The 25979-nt window shown below is 42.1% G+C and overlaps 1 long non-coding RNA gene across 1 annotated transcript in view; it reads left to right on the plus strand.

Moving 5' to 3' along the window:
* The window catches only part of LOC130360576 (uncharacterized), a 59642-nt gene extending 34093 nt beyond the window's left edge, over nucleotides 1-25549 (plus strand). Inside the window, exon 3 of the long non-coding RNA XR_008890717.1 lies at nucleotides 25456-25549. This is a non-coding gene — a long non-coding RNA (uncharacterized LOC130360576). The remainder of the gene's footprint in view (nucleotides 1-25455) is intronic.
* The last annotated feature ends 430 nt before the right edge of the window (nucleotides 25550-25979 follow it).

The following is a 25979-nucleotide window of genomic DNA, read 5'->3' on the forward strand; positions in this document are numbered from 1 at the left end:
GTAATGACATCAGTCATTTTACCCAAAAATCTATAGCGAAACGGAAAAAGAAAAGAATTGTGCGACACAATGGAAGAAAAAATGCAATTTTTTAAATTTTGGGGACTTCTGTTTCTACGCAGTACATTTTTCATTAAAAATGACACCTTCTCTTAATTCTGTAGGTCCATCGATTAAAATGATACCCTACTTATATAGGTTTGACTTTTTATTACTTTGGAAAAAAATCCTAACTACATGCAGGAACATTTATACGTTTAAAATGGTCATCTTCTGACTCCTATAACTTTTTTATTGTTCCACGTATGGGGAAGTATGAGGGCTCATTTTTACGCCTTGATCTGAAGTTTTTATCGGTACCATTTTGTTTTGATCGGACTTTTTGATCGCTTTTTATTAATTTTTTTATGTTATAAAAAGTGACCAAAAATACGCTATTTTTGACTTTGGATTTTTTTTTTGCGCATACGCCATTGAATGTACAGTTTAATTAACAATATATTTTTATAGTTCAAACATTTACTCATGCGGCGATACCACATATGTTTATTTTTATTTACACAGTTTTTTTTTATGGGAAAAGGGGGGGGGGGATGATTCAAACTTTTATTAGAGAAGAGGTTAAATGATCTTTATTATTTTTTTTTCACTTTTTTTTGCAGTGTTATAGCTCCCATAGGGGCTATAACACTGGACACACTGATCTTTTACACTGTTCACTGCAAAGCCATAGCTTTGCATTGATCAGTGTTATCAGCAGTTGATTGCTCAAGCCTGGATTTCAGGCAGGTAAGGCACCCTCCTGCTGCGTCCCAGCTGATCGGCTTGACAGCTGCCGGGATACTTTCGCTTTCACTTTTAGACGCAGCGATCAACTTTGATCGCCGTGTCTAAAGAATTGATGCCGGACATCTGCCGGAACAGCGATGTCCAGCATTAGCCATGGGTCCTGGCCACTGATAGCAGCCAGGACCGTGAGGGTATGATGCGAGCTTTTATAAATCTGGCGTTTTGCGGCAAGGGGTTTTAAAAGACTGATAAAATCCTATTCAATAATAAAATTCTATGCATGAAAAGGGGAAGTTGACTGGCAGTTTCTTCACCACTTGACAACAAGATGAGTGCCAAATTAGCCCAAAGGCATAACAATTATCACCAAATATTTTTTAATACAAAAAATGTGTCTCTTAACCTGTTCAAGACATCAAGCGTACAGGTACCCCCTTGTGTCCTGGTACTTAAGGACAAAGGGCATACCTTTAAGCTTTGAATCTTTAAACGGATTTGAAGCGAGCACAGGATCTGCGCTCGCTTCAGAGCAGTGAGTGTCAGCTACTATCAGTAGTCAGACACACAGTGGCAATCCCACCGCTGCTGGTCATTTAACCCTTTAGACCCTGTAGTCAATGCCGAACAGGGCATCTGAAATGAAAGTAAAGCTTGCCGGTGAGCTAAAATGGTGGTGCAGGGTCCCTTTACCTGCCTCTTACCACCAATTGCTAATCCACTGATGTAGCTTGGTTTAGCCAGGCTATATCAGTGGATCGACAATTATACTTTATAATGCTATGCTATAGGCATAGCATTATACAGTAATTGCACCCTAATGATTGCATATAAAATTCCCCTATGGGGATTAAAAAAGTGTAAAACAAAAATTTAAAAAAGGTTTGTAAAATTATATAAAACCCCCTCCCTTTTTAAAAAAAAAAATCAAATCACGCGTATTATTCCATTGTCCATAAAAAGTAAAAAAAAAATGGATTTATCAGACTGTGTGAGAGAAAAAGTGGAGAGATTTTTCCACAGCAGCCAATCACAGCTCAGCTAACGAGCTCTGGTAAAGTGAAAGCTGAGCTGTGATTGGTTGCTGTGGAAAAATCATTCTACTTTTTCTCTCACACAGTTTGATAAATCTGGGCCATAATGTTTATCATCCTGAAAGTTAAACAGCGTAAATGTTAAAAAATACCAAACACCAAAAATACAGATTTTTAATCAAATCATATATCAGAAAGAACATTTATAATAAGCGATCAAAAATTTCCATCAAAAGGGTAATGATACTGATAAAAACTACAGATCATGGCACAAAAAAATTAGCCAAATAAAAGAGGACATGTAGCACTAAGGTCACATGCAGGATAAGGAGGCATCAATAGCTAAGTGACCGAAGGCTACTTTCACACTGCTACTGCGACCAGGGCTTAAATGCCTGTTAGGCTCTTTTTTTTTCAGCCTTTAACAGCCGTCATTGGGACGGGGCACAAAGGGAAATAACGGGTCCCAGTGGATCCCATTTACTATGATTGGATCTGCCGGGCACCGTTATTTTGAAATCGTAGTAGGGGGAGAAAAAGACGGTGCAAGCAGTAATTTTTCTCCTGCTATTCCGCCGGGCTACCCTGACGGCCGTCACACTGCCGTGTCCTAACCGCAGTGTCAAAGAAGCCTAAGCCGCTTTTCCTTGCGTAAATATGACCACTGAAATTGCACTGATCTATTGGGACCATGTGCCAGGGGCTCTTGAGCTACAGATTGGGGATGCCTGCTTTATATGTTCTATATTTAAATATTTTAGGATTTGTCTGCAAGGACTTTGTGAAAAAAAAAAACTTTGTGCTGTTTTCAATTTTTTCTTCTTTATTATTCATTGTAAGTAGTGTAGCTAAGCATTCATATACAGCTGTAGATACATCTATTTTTTTTATACAGCCTCATAAGCTTTACAGAGCTTGGCAGAAGCTTTTTATCTAATTGAAGAATACGGCCTTTACTGCACTATCCAGCAAGGTTGTATGTGCGGGTTTTAAGCTGAGATCTAATTTCTGCAATTCTATATACATGCCCTAACAAACCTCAGCACTTTACAATTCCTGCTCTTGAACTCTCTCTTGGGGCGATGATCTGTATAAAACTATGTATGACAGATGGAGTGGTAAAAGATCTGTTGCAGTGTTTTTAATGTTTGTGTCATGTGAACTTTTTCATTATGACACCACATTTCCGCATGGTTTACTAAATCATTAATTATAGTTTTCCATCTGGTTTTGAGATTGTAGCATGTTTTGATGTGACTCTACTCAATACACCAGGCTATCGTTTTTAATTTAGTTTTTTAATGGTAATAATTATCACAAATAAATCTAATAGTTCTTATGCAATATAAATCATATACATACAATTGGCTTAATAGACTATTTTGATTTGCTATAAAAAAAGAGCAACCTGCTAATAATTTTTGACATTTAGTTGTGACATACCAGAAATTTTGATTAGTGAGGTCCAAATGTTGACACCTCTGTAAAATGCTGGAATAAAGATCATGGGGGATAAAAAAGGAAAAAAAAAATACATAAATAATTATTGATCAACAGCAAAAAAAAGTTATGTAGGACATCAGTAGTTATGAGCGGCATTGCCCATATTCAAATTTGAGAAATTTTGCAAATATATAGACGAGTATATTGGCAAATTTTGCTTATTCGTTATATTCGCGTATGCGAATATTCGCATACTCGCGTATTCAAGGAAGAAAACAGTGAGGGGGGGGGGGGCAACTTTACTATTGGTTGCTAGGGATGTTGTTGATAACCTCTGACAAGTGTATTTGCATCATTGTAATTGGCCCACAAGTGAAAAGAAGGAATATGCGAATATTCGGAAATATACTGAAAAAAGGGAATATTTGTAATTTCGCATATGTAGCGAATATATTCGCAATATTCGCAAATTAGCGATATTCACGCAAAAAAATTGAAATGTGAATATTCGCACCCAACACTAGAAATCAGAATGATGGTTATATTTTTGGTGGTATAGAAAGATCAGAATGGATATTCCATCCAATCTGCTGCTACACAGCAAGCTGCCATACATTGTGTATTCTAAGACCTTTCTTTTTTTTTTTTTTTTTTTTACTGTAGTTTTTATTAAAGATTTTCACATAAAAAACAGAAAGTTAGTAAAACACAATCAAAGCATAATCTGGGACAGTGCCCAGTGCGATCACATCAGGGGTATTCTAAGACCTTTCTATCATATTCACAATATATATATATATATATATATATATATATATATATATATATATATATATATATATATACTGCAGTAGCTCAGTGGTGGGATGAGACCAAATGGCCTAATCTTGACAGGGTGTCTATGACCCTATCCCCAGGTCATTTGTTGTCCTTTCATGGACCCCTTTTCATACATACTAAACCATGCATACTATGGATATCTCAACAATATCATTTTGGAGGTCTTATGAACTGGTCATGTAGCCACCAATTTGACCCTCATCACTTGTCCATTTTCCTGCCTTAAACACATCACTTTATCTTGCTGTCTAATGTATCCCACTCAATTGATAGGAAACATTACCTCAAGATTATCAATGTTATTTACTTCCCTGTTTTTCATGTTTGTCATGACTTTAATGTTATGGTTGATTGGTATATATGCTTTGCTATATTAAACCTATTACATTTACCAGCTCATATGCAGTAGTCACATATATAGTTTGGGTAATTATGCTCGCCTGGGGTTTTTAGGTGATTGTAATGCTTTCGAGCAGATGTTTTCAGTAATTTAGCAGTCAAATATAATTGTAATTGCACTTATATGAAATTGCAGAAAGAAAACACATTGTAAAAGCCATTAACACAAGCACAATTATGCAGCAGATTGACTGGGATCTACAAATACTGACAAGCTCAGCGCACTCGGAGAGAAAAGCGATACAGGTCTTTGATATACCATACACAAATGCTTACTTGAACAAAAAATTTCTATTACCATAAATGGAAGGATTATTTCTGTAAGTAACTGAAATGTAGGTCAGACAACACACTAGCTGAGGTCAGGAATGACACAAGAACATTTGAAGACAAAAGATGATGTACAGTATGCCACAGGTAAAGTGTTCATACTCTAAGCAGAGTCTTTCTGAGATGGAAATGGTACCTGCTGAGCTCACATTAAAAGAACTCTACACAAGAATCAATTCAATTGCTCGGTAAAGCCTCAGTGAATGTCACAACACCATGGCCCAACTAAGTTGCTCTCTAGATCTTCACAAAGAACTACTGCCCCTGATTTGTACATCCTAAAGCAATTTCTTCAATATTGTGAAGACTGTCAAGAACAATAGAACTTAAGTAATGTGAGTTTCTTCAAGGAACAAGAAAATCGCTGACCAATAATTATTCAATAAGAAAGAAGTGCTTTTTGAACTGAACGTAAAATAGAAAATAGTTGAGCTAGGAGGATTGGTGTTGATGGCCATTAGAATGTCAAAAGTTTTGATTGTCCAGGGTCTGGTTGGTTAGACCCCCCACAAAGTTCCCAGCTGAACACTTCTCTCCCCGGCTTGCTGCTCTCCTTGCCTCACTGGGGAAGACAGAGTCTATGGAGCTTCTTCAGTAGATCACCATAGGATTGGAAAGGTAAGCAAATGGTTGTATGTTGTTTTATTGCATTTGCTTCTCTTATTCTTTTTTTTTTTTTTTATCTGGATAACCCCTAAGTTGATGGTGAAACGCCTCTTCTTTCTGATAGTAACTGCATTATTATGCTTTTAAAGAGGAATAAACAGCTTTTGCCTTACAACACCCCTGCTCTGTTCCTACACCCCCTTCTACCTCATGTTGTAGAGACAAATAAAAGTATATTCTACAGATCAGTCAGTGCTCCATTATTTTTTCTATGTGAGTGTGACTGTATATGATATGTTAGATTGCACTGCAGTTTCCTGGAGGTGCCAGGTGTACTTGATTGTTGTGTATGACCTCACAGTAAGCGGGCAGTCCTCTTAATTAACCAGATTGCTCGCACAGTGAGCATACATTACCCCAGTAAGCAGGTAATCTTCCCAATTAATTAGCTCCCCCAATAGGCTGTAACCTCCATCCCCCGGGAGCCCAAAATCTCCTCTAATAACCAGTTATCCCTAACCTGTAGCCAATTATTCCTACACAGTAGCCAGCAATCCCTCCCTAGTTGTTGTAATCTCCCCCACTAGGCAGTAATCCCTCCTGGTAGGAACAGTAATCTCCCAGCAGCAAGTAATTCCCCAAACACCAGTAATCCCCCTAAGTAGCCAGTAATATCCCCCAGACAGTCAGCAGTCCCTCTACAGTAGCCAGTTATCCTTCCCTATTAGCTAGTAATCCTACTTCACCCAGTAGGCAGTAATAAACCCCCAGTAGCAAGTATTCCTCTCCAGTAGCCAGTAATTTTCCCCAGTAGCGAGTGATCACCTCAGTAGCCAGTAACCCCCCCCCCCCCCCCAAGCCATAAATCCCCCTAGTACCATTAATCCCCCATCTAGTAGCCGGTAATATCCCCCAGTAGCCAATAATCCCCGCAGTATCCAGTAAACCCCCTCCCAGCAGCCATTAATCCCTCCCCAGTAGCTAGTAATCTCCCCAGTAGCAAAGCCCATATAATAATTAAAACCTGCTCTGGTGCAGGTGTCGATGATGTGTGATGTCATCACTTGCACCAGGACCCCACCTGTAGTACTGTGTCCAGTAGGTGCATTACAAATCCCAGCCAGCAGTGAACGAGCACCTGTCTTTAAGCTGCGTAATACACCATCAGCTGGAGCTCACTTGGGATCTGAAACAAATGTCTTGGATTCCCCTGTTAGCGAGCGGATTATAGTGTAGGTGGTTTTGATGCTTGTCCAAACTGCTCACATTGCCTGCTGGGTCAGGTGGATTGAGGGGGGAGGACTAGTCATCACCCTGGTCAGTGGTACCCTGCATCCCACCTTGAAATCATAGCTCTATCAAATAAAGCTATTGTCAACAAATTTCTTAAAATTAAATAGTTCCGTTTGATATTAATTACCAATCAGATAATATCGTCAGGATTGGTCGGACAATAGTAACTATAGCTCAATGTGTGGTCCGTACTATTCTGCTTTGTCGGCTCCACTATGTAATACAGCAATGGAACTGTCCAAGGTCCTGATATTGTCAAAGTCATGTTTTTTCTATTAAATAATTTCTTAATGTGATGTTAGAGTTAGCACAGCATAACCACCATTAGCCTGCCATCAATGATGCTGATGTATGTGTTAACCCTTTAGTAAGCAACACATTACTCTCTCCTGACTGATTTTATGACAGTTTAACCATTTTATAAATAATGAAGTCTCTAATAAATAAGAGGTTCAGAATGGTTAGGAAATAGACTGTGGTGATTCACAAGACATTGAAAACACATATATAATATTTATTTTCGGTTCAACCTTCTCAAGATTAGAAAAGTAAAGGTCCTGATAAGAGTTTGTGAAGTGAATATAACATGTCCTTCCAGGCCCTTAAATAGGTAGGCCAACTCTTAGAAACTTTATTGGAAGGCATACTAATCATTATAGTGAGTGACTTACTGATATACTGATGCTTCTCTGCTACCTTGTTCTTTCCCATTCATCCATCCCTGTGTTTGGCCATCCCTTATCTATAAGATGGCCACCTATGGAGGAGCATGTGACGATACACATGACTCTGACTCCTTCACTGGGCTTGTGATCTTTTCTTGAGTAGCGTGTACTGCTATAGAGGAGGCAGAATTATTTGAATGTTACGTGTGCCTCTAGAGGTAACCATGTTATGCATGCAATATGCTTTGCAATAAAGTTTCTAAATGGTGGCCAACCTCTTTAAGAGCAAGTGTGAACATACCATAGTTGCTAACCAATCAGATCATTTGGCAACACCACAGATGGAGCCTAGGCCTGTGTGGTGCAATCCCCCAGAGCCCCCTATCCAGCGTCTGGTCCCCTGCTGCTCACTGCTTCTCTCTGCTTCCAAAGGAGTTGTTGGAGCAGGATCTGTCCACAACGCCAATCACTGGCTGCAATGGTGTCCTATCTAAGTCACTGATTGGCTGAGTGGGCAGGTCCTGCTCCAACATCTAGTCTTATCTAATTGTAGAGAAAAGCCATGAGCATGGGGGACTGGAAGACAAAAAGTATGGTAGTTTATCATTTATTTTTACACCAAAATAACCCTTTAATAAAGGGAATCATATAAACAAATGGGGTCATATAAGTATGTAAGGAACTAGGATTTATTCAAAGTAGTTGCATTAAATGGCAGCTATAAATGCAGCATTGTGTCTTAAAAATACAAAATGCACAACAAAAGAAATAAAAATCCAATGGGTAAGAATGTTTGCGATAGAACTGTAAGAAATTGGGTAGATCAAATGGAATTTAGATATAGTGTAGAAAAACCAGATGACAACCACTTAAGCACAAGAAAACAAAAGTACAGAGGGCAGAAGAGAACACAGAATCCCAAGATGATTTACCAAATGTTGACAATGATTCTCCATCAAACCAAGATGACAGCCCATCTTCATCATTGCCAGCAGCTTGTCAAGCTGTAAGTGAAAGTTCCATTTAAAACAAAACACAATGCAATGGTGGTTTTTAGGCAAGTCAACCGTAAGATCATCAAGGATTACTGCAGTGCCAACCGAAATGAGAGTAACCTGCCTTGGTTAATCGAGGGCAGAGGTTGGTGATGATGCATTTGATCATACTGGCTGAATTGATACAAAGTTATTTATGTCTTAACCATAGTGTTGTAGATGTATGCCTTGCTGTGTGTAGACTTTTCTTTAACCATGCTTTCGTCAGTTAAAAATTTGTCCAAATTCAATCCCCATTGGCTAACAATAATGGATAGGAATGAGGGACTGGCGGTAGAAATAACCCAGTTCTGGAGTAGGAATAGGGGATCGGTAAGTACAACTGTGGTGTGGGATACTCTTAAACCTTATATGCGGGGGGGGAGGGGAGGGTTCTGTTTAGGGAAATTACATATTTAAAAAGGGGTTTCAGAGCAATGGAAACTTTGTTGGTTGAAAAGGTGGAATCCCAAATTATGGAATATGCAAACTTGAAGAATGAGGAGAACTTTGTCCAATTGAATAAGGTGCAGGAAAAATTAACCAGATATCTGTTGAAAAAAGCAGATGGACCTGTATTAAGTAGTATTATGAATCAATTTGGACAAGTGATTAAAGGGGTACTCTGTTGGAAAACTTTTTTTTTTAAATGAACTGGTGCCAGATTTGTAATGACTTCTATTAAAAAAATCTTTATCCTTCTAGTACTTATTAGCAGCTGTATGCTACAGAGGAAATTCTTTGCTTTTTGAATTTCTTTTTTGTCTTGTCCACAGTACTCTCTGCTAATACCTCTGTCCGTGTCAGGAACTGTCCAGAGTAGCATAGGTTTGCTATGAGGATTTTCTCCTGCTCTGGACAGTTCCTGATACTGGCATCAGGTGTCAGCAGAAAGCACTGTGGATAAGACAAAAAAGAAATTCAAAAAGAAAATAATTTCCTCTGTAGCATACAGCTGCTAAAAAGTACTGGAAGGATAAAGGTTTTTTAATAGAAGTAATTTACAAATCTGTTTAACTTTCTGGCACCAGTTGATTTAAAAAAAAAAAAATGTTTTCCACCGGAGTACCCCTTTAATGATTCGCAAATTGTATACCTCTGAGTTGCAGATAGAAAAATTGGATAGAAAAATTGAGGAGTATCTGGATCAGATCAGTCTCCGCAAGCTGACAGATTCTGAGAGAGAATACATGGACCTACCCATAGCATTAGAAGAAAGTGTAGAAGTTATAAGATCTTCTCCCTCTGTTTCTGCGTTCGGACCAGATGGTCTACCATTTAAGCTTTACAAAAGACTTAGGGAGGTGTTTGCGACCTTACTGTGGGAGACGTTCAGGGAGGCCTCTTGGGAGGGTAAACTCCCGTCCTCTATGGTGGAAGCTCAAATGGTTTTGATTCTGAAAAGAAAAACAAGGACCCTCTTAAGGTGGACAGCTATAGGCCGATATCTCTGCTGAATGCAGATGTCAAGATGTTTGTGAAAATCTTAGCAAATAGGATTAACCCCTTAACGACGCAGGACGTATATTTACGTCCTGCGCCGGCTCCCGCGATATGAAGCGGGATCGCGCCGCGATCCCGCATCATATCGCGTGGGTCCCGGCGCTAATCAACGGCCGGGACCCGCGGCTAATACCACACATCGCCGATCGCGGCGATGTGCGGTATTAACCCTTTAGAAGCGGCGGTCAAAGTTGACCGCTGCTTCTAAAGTGAAACTGAAAGTATCCCGGCTGCTCAGTCGGGCTGTTCGGGACCGCCGCGGTGAAATCGCGGCGTCCCGAACAGCTGATCGGACACCGGGAGGGCTCTTACCTGCCTCCCTGGTGTCCGATCGACGAATGACTGCTCCGTGCCTGAGATCCAGGCAGGAGCAGTCAAGCGCCGATAATGCTGATCACAGGCGTGTTAATACACGCCTGTGATCAGGATGAAAGATCAGTGTGTGCAGTGTTATAGGTCCCTATGGGACCTATAACACTGCAAAAAAAAAGTAAAAAAAAAGTGTTAATAAAGGTCATTTAACCCCTTCCCTAATAAAAGTTTGAATCACCCCCCTTTTCCCATAAGAAAAATAAAACAGTGTAAAAAAAAATAAAAATAAACATATGTGTTATCGCCGCGTGCGTAAATGTCCGAACTATAAAAATATATCATTAATTAAGCCGTACGGTCAATGGCGTACGCGCAAAAAAATTCCAAAGTCCAAAAAAGCGTATTTTGGTAACTTTTTATAACATTAAAAAATGAATAAAAAGTGATCAAAAAGTCAGATCAAAACAAAAATCATACCGATAAAAACTTCAGATCACGGCGCAAAAAATGAGTCCTAATACCGCCCCGTACGTGGAAAAATAAAAAAGTTATAGGGGTCAGAAGATGACATTTTTAAACGTATAAATTTTCCTGCATGTAGTTATGATTTTTTCCAGAAGTGCGACAAAATCAAACCTATATAAGTAGGGTATCATTTTAACCGTATGGACCTACAGAATAATGATAAGGTGTAATTTTTACCGAAATATGCACTGCGTAGAAACGGAAGCCCCCAAAAGTTACAAAATGGCGGGTTTTTTTTGATTTTGTCGCACAATGATTTTTTTTTCCGTTTCGCCGTGCATTTTTGGGTAAAATGACTAATGTCACTGCAATGTAGAATTGGCGACGCAAAAAATAAGCCATAATATGGATTTTTAGGTGGAAAATTGAAAGGGTTATGATTTTTTAAAGGTAAGGAGGAAAAAACGAAAGTGCAAAAACGGAAAAACCCTGAGTCCTTAAGGGGTTAAACGAGTGGTCAGCAGGTTGGTTCCCATAGATCAGACGGGCTTTATGCCTGTAAGATGGCTTTTTGATAATCTGGGGACCTTCGCTGCATCCTGTCATTGGGCGTAACAAAGGCGTTCGACAGGGTGGAGTGGAGGTTTCTGTGGGTATTGTTGATGAAATTTGGGTTTGGTCCAGGGTATATTGATTTGATTGAAGTTGTTGTACTCTCATCCCTCTGCTAAATTGTTATTGGGGAAAGATATGATGATGATGTTTGAGTTATCTAGAGGTACCCGGCAGGGATGTCCCCATTCCCACCTTCTTTTTTCCCTCTATATTGAACTATTGGCTGTGATATTAAGGGATACGGTGGAATTAAGGGGGTTTGGGAGCAGGGGGAGGAGGACAAGATTGCGTTATATGCCGATGATTTGCTTCAAATTGTACAGGACCCAGTGAGAGCTGTTCCAAGGTTGAAACAAATCTTTCAAGACTTTGGTGGGAGGTCAGAGCTGGAAGTAAACTGGATGAAATCATATGCACTTCCCATAGGTCATAGTTTATATCAATCATATTTGGGAATGCAAGTGGTGGGAGAAGTGGGTTTTCTTGAATATTTGGGTATTAGGGTAATGATTAATCCTTTAGATTATTTTAAGGAGAATTTAAAACCGTTGTTAAATAAAATAGAGAAAAAGTCAGAAAATTGTAATAGACTGCCATTAACCCCTTCTCGCTATAGGACGCATGCATATTTCCCAGCATCCAATATGTTCACGCGCTGGGACGTATGTATAGCGATCTCCGGCACTGCTACGGGCAGCACAGGAGATCAGTGGCGGGACCCGGCTGTCAATCACAGCCGGAGTCCTGCCACAGCTGCTGGTGCCGCGATCGCTCCAGTCCCAGCAGCATTAACCCCATAGATGCCATGATGAATCCTGATCCCGCATCCATAGTGTTGACAGGGGGAACGTTCACCAACGCCATGATAAGATCGCGGGTCGCCGTTGGTTGCTTTCGCAGCAGGAGGTCAGATCATGACCTTCTGTCTGCTTGCTACAGAAGCCTGTGAGATCCAGCCACAGCTGATCGGGTCATACTGTAATGCAGTACAAATGTATTGCAGCATGGTATAACCTGTAAAAAGTGTAAAACATTTTATAAAAAGTTCTTCAATAAAAGTATGAAGTGTAAAAAATAAAAAGACCCTTTGCCAATAAAAGCCCTGTACAATATGTCATGAAAAAACTATATCAGAGTCGCTCAGCTTAGAAAAAGTGTTCTAAAGTTATTACCATTTAAAGAGACATGTAAAATAAAATAAAAAAAAGTCTTTGGGTCCATCCTTAATTGGTTAAATATGACTAACAGGATGGCTGTATTGAAGATGGTGGTTATGCCCCAAGTTTTTTTTTTTTTTTTTTTTAAATGCGCCCCCCTATTAGGATAGTCGATAACTAGTTTACCCGCATTGAAAGATTAAAGGGGTTATCCACCATAAGGTGATTTTAGTACATACCTGGCAGACAGTAATGGACATGCTTAGGAAGGATCTACGCTTGTTTTAGGGATAAATTACTATGTTGTGAGATTACCATATCACTGGGGCTAACTTTTTGTGAACTGGTATTTCCTGTTTGAGTTTTCTTTTTTTTACTACAAATCCCATAATTCAATTTTCCTCCCTCCCACACATCAGCCCCCTCACATTGAAACATAAATGAGCTGCATCCATCAAAAGACCTGTGGTTTTCAATCAGGGTGCCTAAAGCTATTGCAGATTGATCTCTCTCCCACCAAGCGATCGCTCCACCCATTGAAGCAGACAGGCTCCCTGTCATCAGCTGACTAGTGAGTCAGGTCTCGGCTGCATTGCAACTTGGGAAAAATCTGAGACAACAATTGTTTTGTATGCTGTTAAAAATAAATATTGGAGTGAAAATCACAGAAGAATTGTGAGAAAACCGTCAAACACAGGTACATACACTATATTATGAACTACACTAACTTTACAGCCCCTGTAGCATAGTCAAATAAAAACATTTCCTGGAATGCCCTTTAATGAATTTTGTGGGGAAGGAAAAAGAGCAATATTAAAATATTTGGAATTGGTAGCCCCTAATGAGGAAGGGGGATGTGCCCTGCCATCCATTTGGCTATATTGACTGGTATAAAACAGAAAAAATGGGAGTGGGCAGGGAAACTGAATGTAATAAATAGAGATATAGAGGGTGATTTAGGAGTATTATTAGAATCTGATGCCCTTTTACCCTCATTTACCTATGCTAATATGTTGATGAGGGGTGGAAATACCTGAAAATAATTTGTTAAATAAAAGGGGGTATGAAATTTACCCCTATTTGGCATAACCCAAGGTTGAGTGAATTTTTGACAGTTCCCGACCTGGTGTTTTGGGAATCTAGAGGAATTAGCAAATTGGGGCACATTGTTGGGGAGAAAAGTTTGAAATCTTTCAAAGAAATACAGGAGGATTTTGGTCTAAGAGAAATAGATAGATTTAGATTTTTTCATATACAAAGTGTACATAGGTCCACTAAAGATTTAGCTTTTTTCACAATTAAACACCATACCATATTTGATGAGCTAAGAACATTTGAAGGTTCAGGTAACAAAACTATTGTTTGATTATATAAAATATTACAGTTTGAAGTTACAAAAAATTTTAAGAATAGATTTAAAAAGAAATGGGAAGTTTCACTGGGGTTAATCACGGAGGCACAGTGGAAGGCAATGTTAAGGAATGTTAAAACTGTTTCAATAAATAATTCTTATAGGTTATTCCAATAAAAATGTTTGCATGGTGTATATTTCACTCCTGTAAGTTAAAAGAAAAAAGGTCACTCTAAAGAGGATAAGTGTCCCAGATATAGGGCAGAAGGAGCAGATTTTGTTCATATTATGTGGGGCATGCTTGGAGATTAATACATTTTGGCAGGAAATATTGGGTGAAATTAAAACAAGATTGCAGGTTGAGAATGAGTTCTCCCCTCTTCAGGTGCTATTGGGTATTCAGGAAGGCAGCTTGGAACAAGGAGCTCTTTTAAGAAAATAGTTTTTCTGTGCTAAGTTACTCATAATGAGGGTTTGGATGTCCCCCAGGGTCCCAGGTCTTAGGCATAGGTTTAATTTGGTAGATACACTTATGAAATATGAATTATTATCCTGTAAGGGGAATAAGAAATAAGAATTAAGTTTAAATACGATCTGGGAGGGGTGGAAGAAAAAGTAAAAGAGATATATGAATAAATAAATATGAATCCTGAAATGTTGAAGTTTTTTTTTTTCTTTTCTTTTTTTCCCTTTTGTACCCCCTGGGTGTCGGACGTTTCTAAGGAGTGGGAGGGTGGGTTGGTAAAGGGAGATGAATAAGGTAATTTATAAGAATATTTTGTGGATTCAATTTTTTTCGTGGTTATTTATGTGTATGAACAATGGAAAATAATAAAGATTTATAAAAAGAAGGAAAAAAAAATGTGTCCATCCTACTTTTCATACATATACTGTATTTACAGTTTCCAACTTCTCATAATACAATATGCTAACAAAACCCTGTACAGACTTTGGATCACATCACAACTACTGGTTAACCATACATAGACATATATAGTATACACATCTTCCAACAGTATTGTGAAATCATGTTTTAGCCTAAGCTTGTGACATACATGATGGGATACTATGAACCATGAGGAAAGTTACTGTAAGGGCACAACTGTATATTGTTAATCAGTATGATACAGTATTTTATGCACTCCATTTATTCCAGTCATGAATCTAAGGGCCCATTCACACAATGTATTTTCCAAGCGAATTCCGCTCCAGAGTTCTGCTGCAGAAACAACAGTGCACTTCTTCCCATTGTTTTTGATGGGATTCTGCTGAACCATTCACACTACGGACCTTCTGCAGTGTATGTTCCACTTTGGAAATTTTTGGACAGCAGACTCTGCCAAAAGAATGGACGCATTCATTCTTTTGGCGGAATGTGCTTGGAAATACATTGTTGTCTATGGAGGGGGCACATTTCTGAGCAGTCGTTACATCAGCTTGTACTGCCGACGCCCACTACCTTCAATTATTTTATTTTTTTCTATATTTAAGAACAGTGACAGTGGGGGAGATTTATCACAATCTGTCCAGAGGAATAGTTGCTGAGTTTCCCATAGCTGTCGATCAGATTGCTTCATAAATTTTTCAGAGGCTATTTAAAAATTGATTGGTTAGAGATGAGCGAATCGAAGCTGACAAACCCAAATTCATTATGAATTTAAGGAAATATTCGATTTGCAACGAATGCGAGTATCGCAACGATTTTATCGTGTGAATCGCTTCATTAAACTCCCTTTTATAGCGTTCCAGGCTCCAGGGCATCTAAAATGTTGGATCCACATGTCAGTACATGGGGCAAGGGATGCTGGGAAGGCAGGAAGGAAAGGCGGGAAGGGAAATAGGTGGTATGACCCTGAATCACATGCAGGATGCAGCCTATCAGCAGCCAGTCACCCCTGTGATGTCACAGCCCTATATAATTAGCAGTCATATTGCGGCCAGCCACTTCATTCATTACACTGCATAGAGATAGAACGGACAGCCTGTGTGTGTGTTACAGCAGAGAAAAGCGTATTCCAGCAGCGTTTAACATCCTCCTAGTCACATCACCGTTCTCGTGGACAGAGAGCATTGTTTTTTTCAGTGAAAAAGATTTTTACTGCAGCTGCAGGCATTAACCTCCCAGTCACTTTCTTCAGCATAGTATTACAGAGAGGGGCATATAGCTGTGTGTTGCCTCATACAGTTCAACAAGCTGCATCGACTTCATAAACCTTAGCAGAGGAGGCAGGAATAATTTTTCTGCACAATTCAGTGTCTTTGTTCCACAAAAAATAATCTGCTGGTTATACTGGTCTGTAGATTGTATAATACCCAGCAGTCCATTCCTAATAGTCTGTGACAAAGTGCAATTTTGTGTTTAGCACACAACTTTTTTTTGGCTGCAGCACTGTTGTGTACTGCTGGTGTTTTACAAAAATATATATTTTTTTAAGGGTTCTGTACAGCATTTTTCTGCCCTCATCAGTGCGTACCGCATTCATACATCTAAGTAGTGTACTATTTTGTACTGGTTCATCTGTCAAGAGCCTACATAATGTGAAAGGACAGCCAAAAGTAATCACCGGCTGGTGTTTTAACCCCTTAAGGACGCAGGACGTAAATGTACGTCCTGGTGAGGTGGTACTTAACGCACCAGGACGTACATTTACGTCCTGTGCATAACCGCGGGCATCGGAGCGATGCCCGTGTCATGCGTGGCTGATCCCGGCTGCTGATCGTAGCCAGGGACCCGCCGGCAATGGCCGACGCCCGCGATCTCGCGGGCGTCCACCATTAACCCCTCAGGTGCCGGGATCAATACAGATCCCGGCATCTGCGGCAGTTCGCCATTTAAATGAACGATCGGATCGCCCGCAGCGCTGCTGCGGGGATCCGATCATTCATAACGCCGCACGGAGGTCCCCTCTCCTTCCTCCGTGCGGCTCCCGGCGTCTCCTGCTCTGGTCTGTGATCGAGCAGACCAGAGCAGGAGATGACCTATAACACTGATCTGTTCTATGTCCTATACATAGAACAGATCAGTATTAGCAATCATGGTATTGCTATGAATAGTCCCCTATGGGGACTATTCAAGTGTAAAAAAAATGTAAAAAAATGTCAAAGTAAAAGTAAAAAAAAAGGGAAAAATCCCCTCCCCCAATAAAAAAGTAAAACGTCACTTTTTTCCTATTTTACCCCCAAAAAGCGTAAAAAACATTTTTTATAGACATATTTGGTATCGCCGCGTGCGTAAATGTCCGAACTATTAAAATAAAATGTTAATGATCCCGTATGGTGAACGGCGTGTACGAAAAAAAATAAAAAAAGTCAAAAATTCCTACTTTTTTAATACATTTTATTAAAAAAAATTATAAAAAATGTATTAAAAGTTTTTTATATGCAAATGTGGTATCAAAAAAAAGTACAGATTATGGCGCAAAAAATTAGCCCCCATACCGCCACTTATACGGAAAAATAAAAAGTTAGAGGTCATCAAAATAAAGGGATTATAAACGTACTAATTTGGTTAAAAAGTTTGTGATTTTTTTTAAGCGCAACAATAATATAAAAGTATATAATAATGGGTATCATTTTAATCGTATTGACCCTCAAAATAAAGAATACATGTCATTTTTACCATAAATTGTACGGCGTGAAAACAAAACCTTCCAAAATTAGCAAAATAGCGTTTTTCGTTTTAATTTCCCCACAAAAATAGTGTTTTTTGGTTGCGCCATACATTTTATGATATAATGAGTTATGTCATTACAAAGTAAAACTGGTCGCGCAAAAAACAAGCCCTCATACTAGTCTGTGGATGAAAATATAAAAGAGTTATGATTTTTAGAAGGCGAGGAGGAAAAAATGAAAACTTAAAAATTAAATTGTCTGAGTCCTTAAGGCAAAATGGGCTGAGTCCTTAAGGGGTTAAAAAAAAAAATTACAGAGTTTTTAGGCGCATTGTAGTGCATTTTTCTGTCCTCATAAGTGCATACTGCATACGTACATCTCAGTAGTGTACTCTTTTGTACCTGTTAATCTGTCAAGGGCCTACATACTGTGAAAGGAGAGCCAAAAGTAATCACCGGCTGGTGTTTAAAAAAAAATTACAGAGTTTTTAGGCGCATTGTAGAGCATTTTTCTGTCCTCATAAGTGCATACCGCATATGACATCTAAGTAGTGTACTATTTTGTACCTGTTAATCTGTCAAGTGCCTACATACTGTGAAAGTCCAGGCAAAGGTACTCATCAGCTGGTGTTGAACTCTTTTATATACTTTTAAAGTGTACTGTAGAGCATTTTTCTACCCTCATTAGTGCATACTACATACCTACATCTAAGGAAGTGTACTATTTTGTACTTAATCTGTCAAGGGCCTAGATACTGTGAAAGGACAGCTAGTACACACCTGCTGCTGTTCTAGACAAATACTGTTGTAAGCATAGTAAAGCGTATTGTACTCCCCTCATGTACAAAATAAGTATGTCAGGCAGAGAAGTGAAATTGCAATTACAAAATCCATAATTTCAATTTCAAAATCTTAAATTAAAAAATCATAAATTTCAATGGTCTCATCATGCTGCTGCCAACTCCAGGCTGTGCCATTCAGCCACTATATGGTCTCCTCATGCTTCGGTCATCTCCAGGCTGTATCATTCAGACACTATATGGGCTCCTTATGCTTTCTACGCCTCCAGGCTGTGTCATTCGGCCAATATATTGTTTCCTGATGCTGCTGGGACTGTCTTGGATATTACGTAATTTTTTTTATGGTAGCACTAACAAACATACATGCTCAATAGAGATTTCAACATTGATCTTTTAACATTCGGGGTTGTGAAGCCCTCTTATGTACGCATCCTGCTGCCTGATCCAGTCTGTGTGTTTCAGGAACTACTTGGCTTACTGATGCTGCTGGGCCTGTGCATAAATATTTTTGATGTTAGCACTAGCTAACATACATCTTCTATACATATTTCAATATTCACTGTCACGATGCCGGCTGGCAGGTAGTGGATCCTCTGTGCCAGAGAGGGATGGCGAGGACCGCGCTAGTGGACCGGTTCTAAGCCACTACAGGTTTTCACCAGAGCCCGCCGCAAAGCGGGATGGTCTTGCTGCGGCGGTAGTGACCAGGTCGTATCCACTAGCAACGGCTCACCTCTCTGGCTGCTGAAGATACTGAAGATAGGCGAGGTACAAAGGAGTAGGCAGTAGCAAGGTCGGACGTAGCAGAAGGTCGGGGGCAGGCGGCAAGGTTCGTAGTCAGGGGAGATAGCAAAGGTACTGGTACACAGACTATTAAACACACAATAACGCTTTCACTAGGCTCTAGGGCAACAAGATCCGGCAAGGGAGTGCAAGGGAGGAGACTAGATATAAGCCGGGAACAGGTGGGAACCAATTAAGCTAATTGGGCCAGGCACCAATCATTGGTGCACTGGCCCTTTAAGTCTCAGGGAGCTGGCGCGCGCGCGCCCTAGAGAGCGGAGCCGCGCGCGCCAGCACATGACCGCAGGAGACGGGAACGGGTAAGTGACCTGGGATGCGATTCGCGAGCGGGCGCGTCCCGCTGTGCGAATCGCATCCCCAACGGCCATGAGAGAGCAGCGCTCCCGGTCAGCGGGACTGACCGGGGAGCTGCAGGGAAAGAGACGCCGTGAGCGCTCCGGGGAGGAGCGGGGACCCGGAGCGCTAGGCGTAACAGTACCCCCCCCCTTAGGTCTCCCCTTCTCTTTATCGGGTAACTGCCTCCCCTGGGATGAGGACACCGGGAAAGGATGGAGGGATTCCTCAACGGCAGGCAGAACCGCAGGAGTAGGAATGGGGAGAGAGGGCAGAGGGCGGGACCTGGCACGGGGCAGTGTGACACCAGGAGGAGGGCCATGAGGGGACACAGAAGCTTGCCTGATGGAACTGGGAGGGGGGGAGGGGCATTTCCTGTGGCAGGCAGAGTCCTTAATGACCTTAGGGGGACCAGATACAGGAGGAACCACAGAGTTACGGCAAGGGTTACTGGGAACCGGTTTTAGACAGTTCTTGGAACAAGAGGACCCCCAACTCTTGATCTCCCCAGTGGACCAATCCAGGGTTGGGGAATGAAGTTGAAGCCAGGGAAGTCCAAGGAGAATTTCCGAGGTGCAATTGGGGAGGACCAAAAGTTCAATCCTCTCGTGGTGAGATCCGATGCTCATAAGAAGGGGCTCCGTGCGGAAACGTATGGTACAGTCCAACCTGGCTCCGTTGACCGCGGAGATGCGGAGTGGCTTGACAAGACGGGTCACCGGAATATGGAATTTATTCACAAAGGACTCCCGAATAAAATTTCCAGAAGCTCCAGAGTCCAGACAGGCCACGGCTGAGAGGGGAGAGCTGGCTGAAGTGGAAATCCGAACAGGTACCGTGAGACGTGGAGAAGCCGACTTGGCATCAAGAGACGCCACACCCACGAGAGCTGAGTGTGAGCGTGCGTTTCCCAGACGTGGAGGACGGATTGGGCAATCCACCAGAAAATGTTCAGTACTGGCACAGTACAAACAAAGATTCTCTTCCTTACGGCGATTCCTCTCTTCCAGGGTCAGGCGAGACCGATCCACTTGCATGGCCTCCTCGGCGGGAGGCCTAGGCGCAGATTGCAGTGGAGACTGTGGGAGAGGTGGCCAGAGATCTAAGTCTTTTTCCTGGCGGAGCTCTTGATGCCTCTCAGAAAAACGCATGTCAATGCGAGTGGCTAGATGAATGAGTTCATGCAGGCTAGCAGGAGTCTCTCGTGCGGCCAGAACATCTTTAATGTTGCTGGATAGGCCTTTTTTAAAGGTCGCGCAGAGAGCCTCATTATTCCAGGAAAGTTCAGAAGCAAGAGTACGGAATTGTATGGCGTACTCGCCAACGGAGGAATTACCCTGGACCAGGTTCAGCAGGGCAGTCTCAGCAGAAGAGGCTCGGGCAGGTTCCTCAAAGACACTTCGAATTTCCGAGAAGAAGGAGTGTACAGAGGCAGTGACGGGGTCATCACGGTCCCAGAGCGGTGTGGCCCATGACAGGGCTTTTCCAGACAGAAGGCTGACTACGAAAGCCACCTTAGACCTTTCAGTAGGAAACTGATCCGACATCATCTCCAGATGCAGGGAACATTGGGAAAGAAAGCCACGGCAAAACTTAGAGTCCCCATTAAATTTGTCCGGCAAAGACAGGCGGAGGCTAGGAGTGGCCACTCGCTGCGGAAGAGGTGCAGGAGCTGGCGGAGGAGATGGTTGCTGCTGCTGTAGCTGAGACTGAATCTGCTGTAGCTGCGACTGGAGTTGCTGAGTCATGGTGGTCAAGTACGACAGCTGGTGATCTTGTTGGGCAATCTGTCGGGCTTGCTGGGCGACCAGTGTGGGGAGGTCGGCGACAACAGGCAGAGGAACTTCAGCGGGATCCATGGCCGGATCTACTGTCACGATGCCGGCTGGCAGGTAGTGGATCCTCTGTGCCAGAGAGGGATGGCGAGGACCGCGCTAGTGGACCGGTTCTAAGCCACTACAGGTTTTCACCAGAGCCCGCCGCAAAGCGGGATGGTCTTGCTGCGGCGGTAGTGACCAGGTCGTATCCACTAGCAACGGCTCACCTCTCTGGCTGCTGAAGATACTGAAGATAGGCGAGGTACAAAGGAGTAGGCAGTAGCAAGGTCGGACGTAGCAGAAGGTCGGGGGCAGGCGGCAAGGTTCGTAGTCAGGGGAGATAGCAAAGGTACTGGTACACAGACTATTAAACACACAATAACGCTTTCACTAGGCTCTAGGGCAACAAGATCCGGCAAGGGAGTGCAAGGGAGGAGACTAGATATAAGCCGGGAACAGGTGGGAACCAATTAAGCTAATTGGGCCAGGCACCAATCATTGGTGCACTGGCCCTTTAAGTCTCAGGGAGCTGGCGCGCGCGCGCCCTAGAGAGCGGAGCCGCGCGCGCCAGCACATGACCGCAGGAGACGGGAACGGGTAAGTGACCTGGGATGCGATTCGCGAGCGGGCGCGTCCCGCTGTGCGAATCGCATCCCCAACGGCCATGAGAGAGCAGCGCTCCCGGTCAGCGGGACTGACCGGGGAGCTGCAGGGAAAGAGACGCCGTGAGCGCTCCGGGGAGGAGCGGGGACCCGGAGCGCTAGGCGTAACATTCACCTTTTAATGTTAGGGGTTATTAAGCCCTTTTGTGTGCTTCTGCAGCTGCCTTGTCCAGGCTGTGTGTTTCAGCAACTATATGGTTTAGTGATGCTGCTGGGCCTGTGCCTACATTTTTTTTATGTTAGCACTAGCTAACATACATCTTCTTTACAGATTTCAACATTAACATTTTAATGTTCGGGGTTATTAATAGTGTTGAGCGGCATAGGCCATATTCGAATTCGCGAATATTCGCGAATATATGGCCGAATATTCGTCATATATTCGCGAATATTCGCATATTCATTATATTCTCGTTTTATTTTCGCATATGCGAAAATTCGCGTATGCGAAAATTAACATATGACAATATTAGCATATACAAAATTAGCATACGCGAAAATTCGCATATGCGAAAAATAGCATATGCTAATTTTCGCATATGCGAATTTTCGCGCGCCAGTCTCACACAGTAGTATTACAGCCTTCTTTACACCACACAAGCTGGAAGCAGAGAGGGGTGATCACTGTGATGTGTACTGTGGAAAAAAAAATAAAAAAATAAACGAATATTCGTAATTACGAATATATAGCGCTATATTCGCGAAATTCGCAAATTCGCGAATATGCGATATTCGCGAATAATATTCGAATTGCGAATATTCGTGAGCAACACTAGTTATTAAGCCCTCTTGTGTACTTCTGCTGCTGCTTCGTCCAGGCTGTGTGTTTCAGCAACTATATGGTTTAGTGATGCTGCACTGCCTGTGCCTAAATTTTTTTGATGTTAGCACTAGCTAACATACATCTTCTTTACAGATTTCAACATTAACATTTTAATGTTAGGGTTTGTAAAGCCCTCTTGTAAACTCATACTGATGCCTGCTCCAGGCTGTGTGTTTCAGAAACTTCTTGGCTTCGCGATGCTGCTGGACTTGGGCCTTAAATTCTTTGATGATGGCACGAGGTAACATACCCCTTCAATAGAGATTTCAACATTGATCTTTCAATCTTAGGGGTTATGAAACCCTCTTGTGTTCTGCTGATGCCTGCTCCTGACTGTGTGTTTCAGGAACTACATGGCTTACTGACGCTGCTGGGCTTGGGCCTTAAATTTTTGAATGTTAGCAGTAGCTTACATACATGCTTATTTGAGATGTCAACATTGATCTATCAATCTTAGGGGTTATGAATCCCTCTTGCGTACTCCTGCTGATGATTGATCCTGTCTGTGTCATTCAGCAACTACATGGTTTAGTGATGCTGCTGGGCTTGGGCCTTACATTTTTGGATGGTAGCACTAGCTAAAATGCATCTTCAATACAGATTTCAACATTCACCTTTTAATGTTAGGGGTTATGAACCCCTCTTATGTACTCATGCTGCTACCTGCTCCTGTCTGTGTCATTCAGCAACTACATGGTTTTGTGATGCTGCTGGGCCTTAGACATTACCTATATATGTTTCAAAATGAATCTTTTATTCTTAGATATTGTGAGGCCCTATTGTCTCCTCATCTGCCGCCAACTCCAGGCTGTGCCATTCAGACACTATATGGTCTCCTCCTACTGATGCCACCTCCAAGCTCTGTCATTGTGCTGCCATGTGACATGTGACTCCTTGTTAGATTTTTTTCTATGTACCCACATGCCTGGGGCCCGGGAGACTAAAACGTTTAGATTAAATTTCAAAATCTTACATTTAAATTTCAAAATCATACATTTCAATGATCTCCTCATGCTTCTGCCAACTCCATGCTGTGTCATTCAGCCAATATATGGTTTACTGATGCTGCTGGGCCTGGGTCTGTGCCTAAATTTCTTTATGGTAGCACTAGCTACCCTAAATCTTGTCACGATGCCGGCTGGCAGGAGGTGGATCCTCTGTGCCAGAGAGGGATAGCGAGGACCGTGCTAGTGGACCGGTTCTAAGACACTACTGGTTTTCACCAGAGCCCGCCGCAAAGCGGGATGGTCTTGCTGCGGCGGTAGTGACCAGGTCGTATCCACTAGCAACGGCTCACCTCTCTGGCTGCTGAAGATGCTGAAGATAGGCGAGGTACAAGGGAGTAGGCAGAAGCAAGGTCGGACGTAGCAGAAGGTCGAGGCAGGCAGCAAGGATCGTAGTCAGGGGCAACGGCAGGAGGTCAGGAACACGGGCTAGGAACAGACAAGGGAACGCTTTCACTAGGCACTAAGGCAACAAGATCCGGCAAGGGAGTGCAGGGGAAGTGAGGTGATATAGGGAAGTGCACAGGTGATCACACTAATTGGTAATTGGGAGATTGGGCCAGGCACCATCATTGGTGCACTGGCCCTTTAAATTGCAGAGACCCGGCGCGCGCGCGCCCTAGGGAGCGGGGCCGCGCGCGCCGGGACAGGACCGACGGAGAGCGAGTCAGGTACGGGGACCGGGGTGCGCATCGCGAGCGGGCGCCACCCGCATCGCGAATCGCATCCCGGCTGGAGGCGGTACCGCAGCGCACCCGGTCAGTGGATCTGACCGGGGCGCTGCAGCAACGAGGATGAGGCGAGCGCTCCGGGGAGGAACGGGGACCCGGAGCGCTCGGCGTAACAAATCTTCAATTTAAATTTCAAACTTTGTCTGTTTTTTTTTGGGATTGTGAAGTCCTGCTTTCTACTCATACTGTTCCCAACTCCAGGCTGTGCCATTCAGGCAATATATGGTTTGCTGATACTGCTGGGCCTTGGTCTGGGAATAAAAACTTTTGTTATGATAGCACTTGTTACACAAAATCTTCAGTTTAAATTTCCAACTATGAATATTCACTTTTTTCCGCATATGCGCATATTTGCATATGCGCATATTCGCATGTGTGAATATTCACATATGCACATATTTGCACATGTGTGTATTCACATATGTGAATATTCGCATATTCCTTCTTTTCACTTGTGGGCCAATTGGAATCATGCAAATTCACTTGTCAGAGGTTATCAACAACATCCCTAGCAACCAACAGTAAAGTTGCCCACCCCCTCACTGTTTTCCTCCTTGAATACGCGAATATTCGCATATGTGAATATTCACATATGCGAATATAACGAAAACACACAATTTGCGAATATAAGACGAATATCCGTCTATATATTTGCAAAATATCGCGAATTCGAATATGGGCAATGCCACTCATCACTACTACTGATGCCACGTCCAGGCTCTGTCATTGTGCTGCCATGTGACTCCTTGTTAGATTAGGTACTTTGTACCCACACACTGGGGACTGGGACACTAAAAATTGGGAGTTAAAAGTTCCATTTCAAAATCCTCAATTTTAATTTCAAAATCTTAGATTTCTATTTAAACTTATTTTATTTCAATGGTCTCCTCATGCGTTTGCCAACTCCAGGCTGTGTTATTCAGGCACTATATGGTTTACTGATGCTGCTGGGTCTGGGAATTAAAACTTTTGTTATGGTAGCACTAGCTACCCAAAATCTTCAGTTTAAATTTTAAACTTTGTCTTTTTTTTCTTAGGGATTATGAAGCCCTGGGGTCTCCTCATGATTCAGCCAACCCTAGGCTGTGTCATTCAGGCAACATATGGATTACTGATGCTGCTGGGCCTCGGTCTGGGAATAAAAATTTTGTTATGGTAGCACTAGCTACCCAAAATCCTTGGTTTAAATTTCTGAATTCATCTTTCAATCTTAGGGATTGTGAAGGCCTAGTGTCTACTCATGCTGCTGCCAACTCCTGGCTGTGCCATTCAGACACTATATAGTCTCCTCATGCTTCAGCGAACTCCAGGCTGTCTCATTCAGGCAATATATGGTTTACTGATGCTGCTGGGCCTGGGAATAAAATTTTGTTATGGTAGTACTAGTAACCCAGAATCTTCAGTTTAAATTTAAGAATTAATTTTATAATCTTAGGGATTGTGAAAGTCTAGTGTCTACTCATGCTGCTGCCAACTCCTGGCTGTGCCATTCAGACACTAAATGGTCTCCTCATGCTGCCAACACCTCCACGCTGTGTCATTCAGCCACTATATGGTCTCC

The sequence above is a fragment of the Hyla sarda genome, chromosome 3, assembly GCF_029499605.1.
Source record: "Hyla sarda isolate aHylSar1 chromosome 3, aHylSar1.hap1, whole genome shotgun sequence".
Lineage (NCBI taxonomy): Eukaryota > Metazoa > Chordata > Amphibia > Anura > Hylidae > Hyla > Hyla sarda.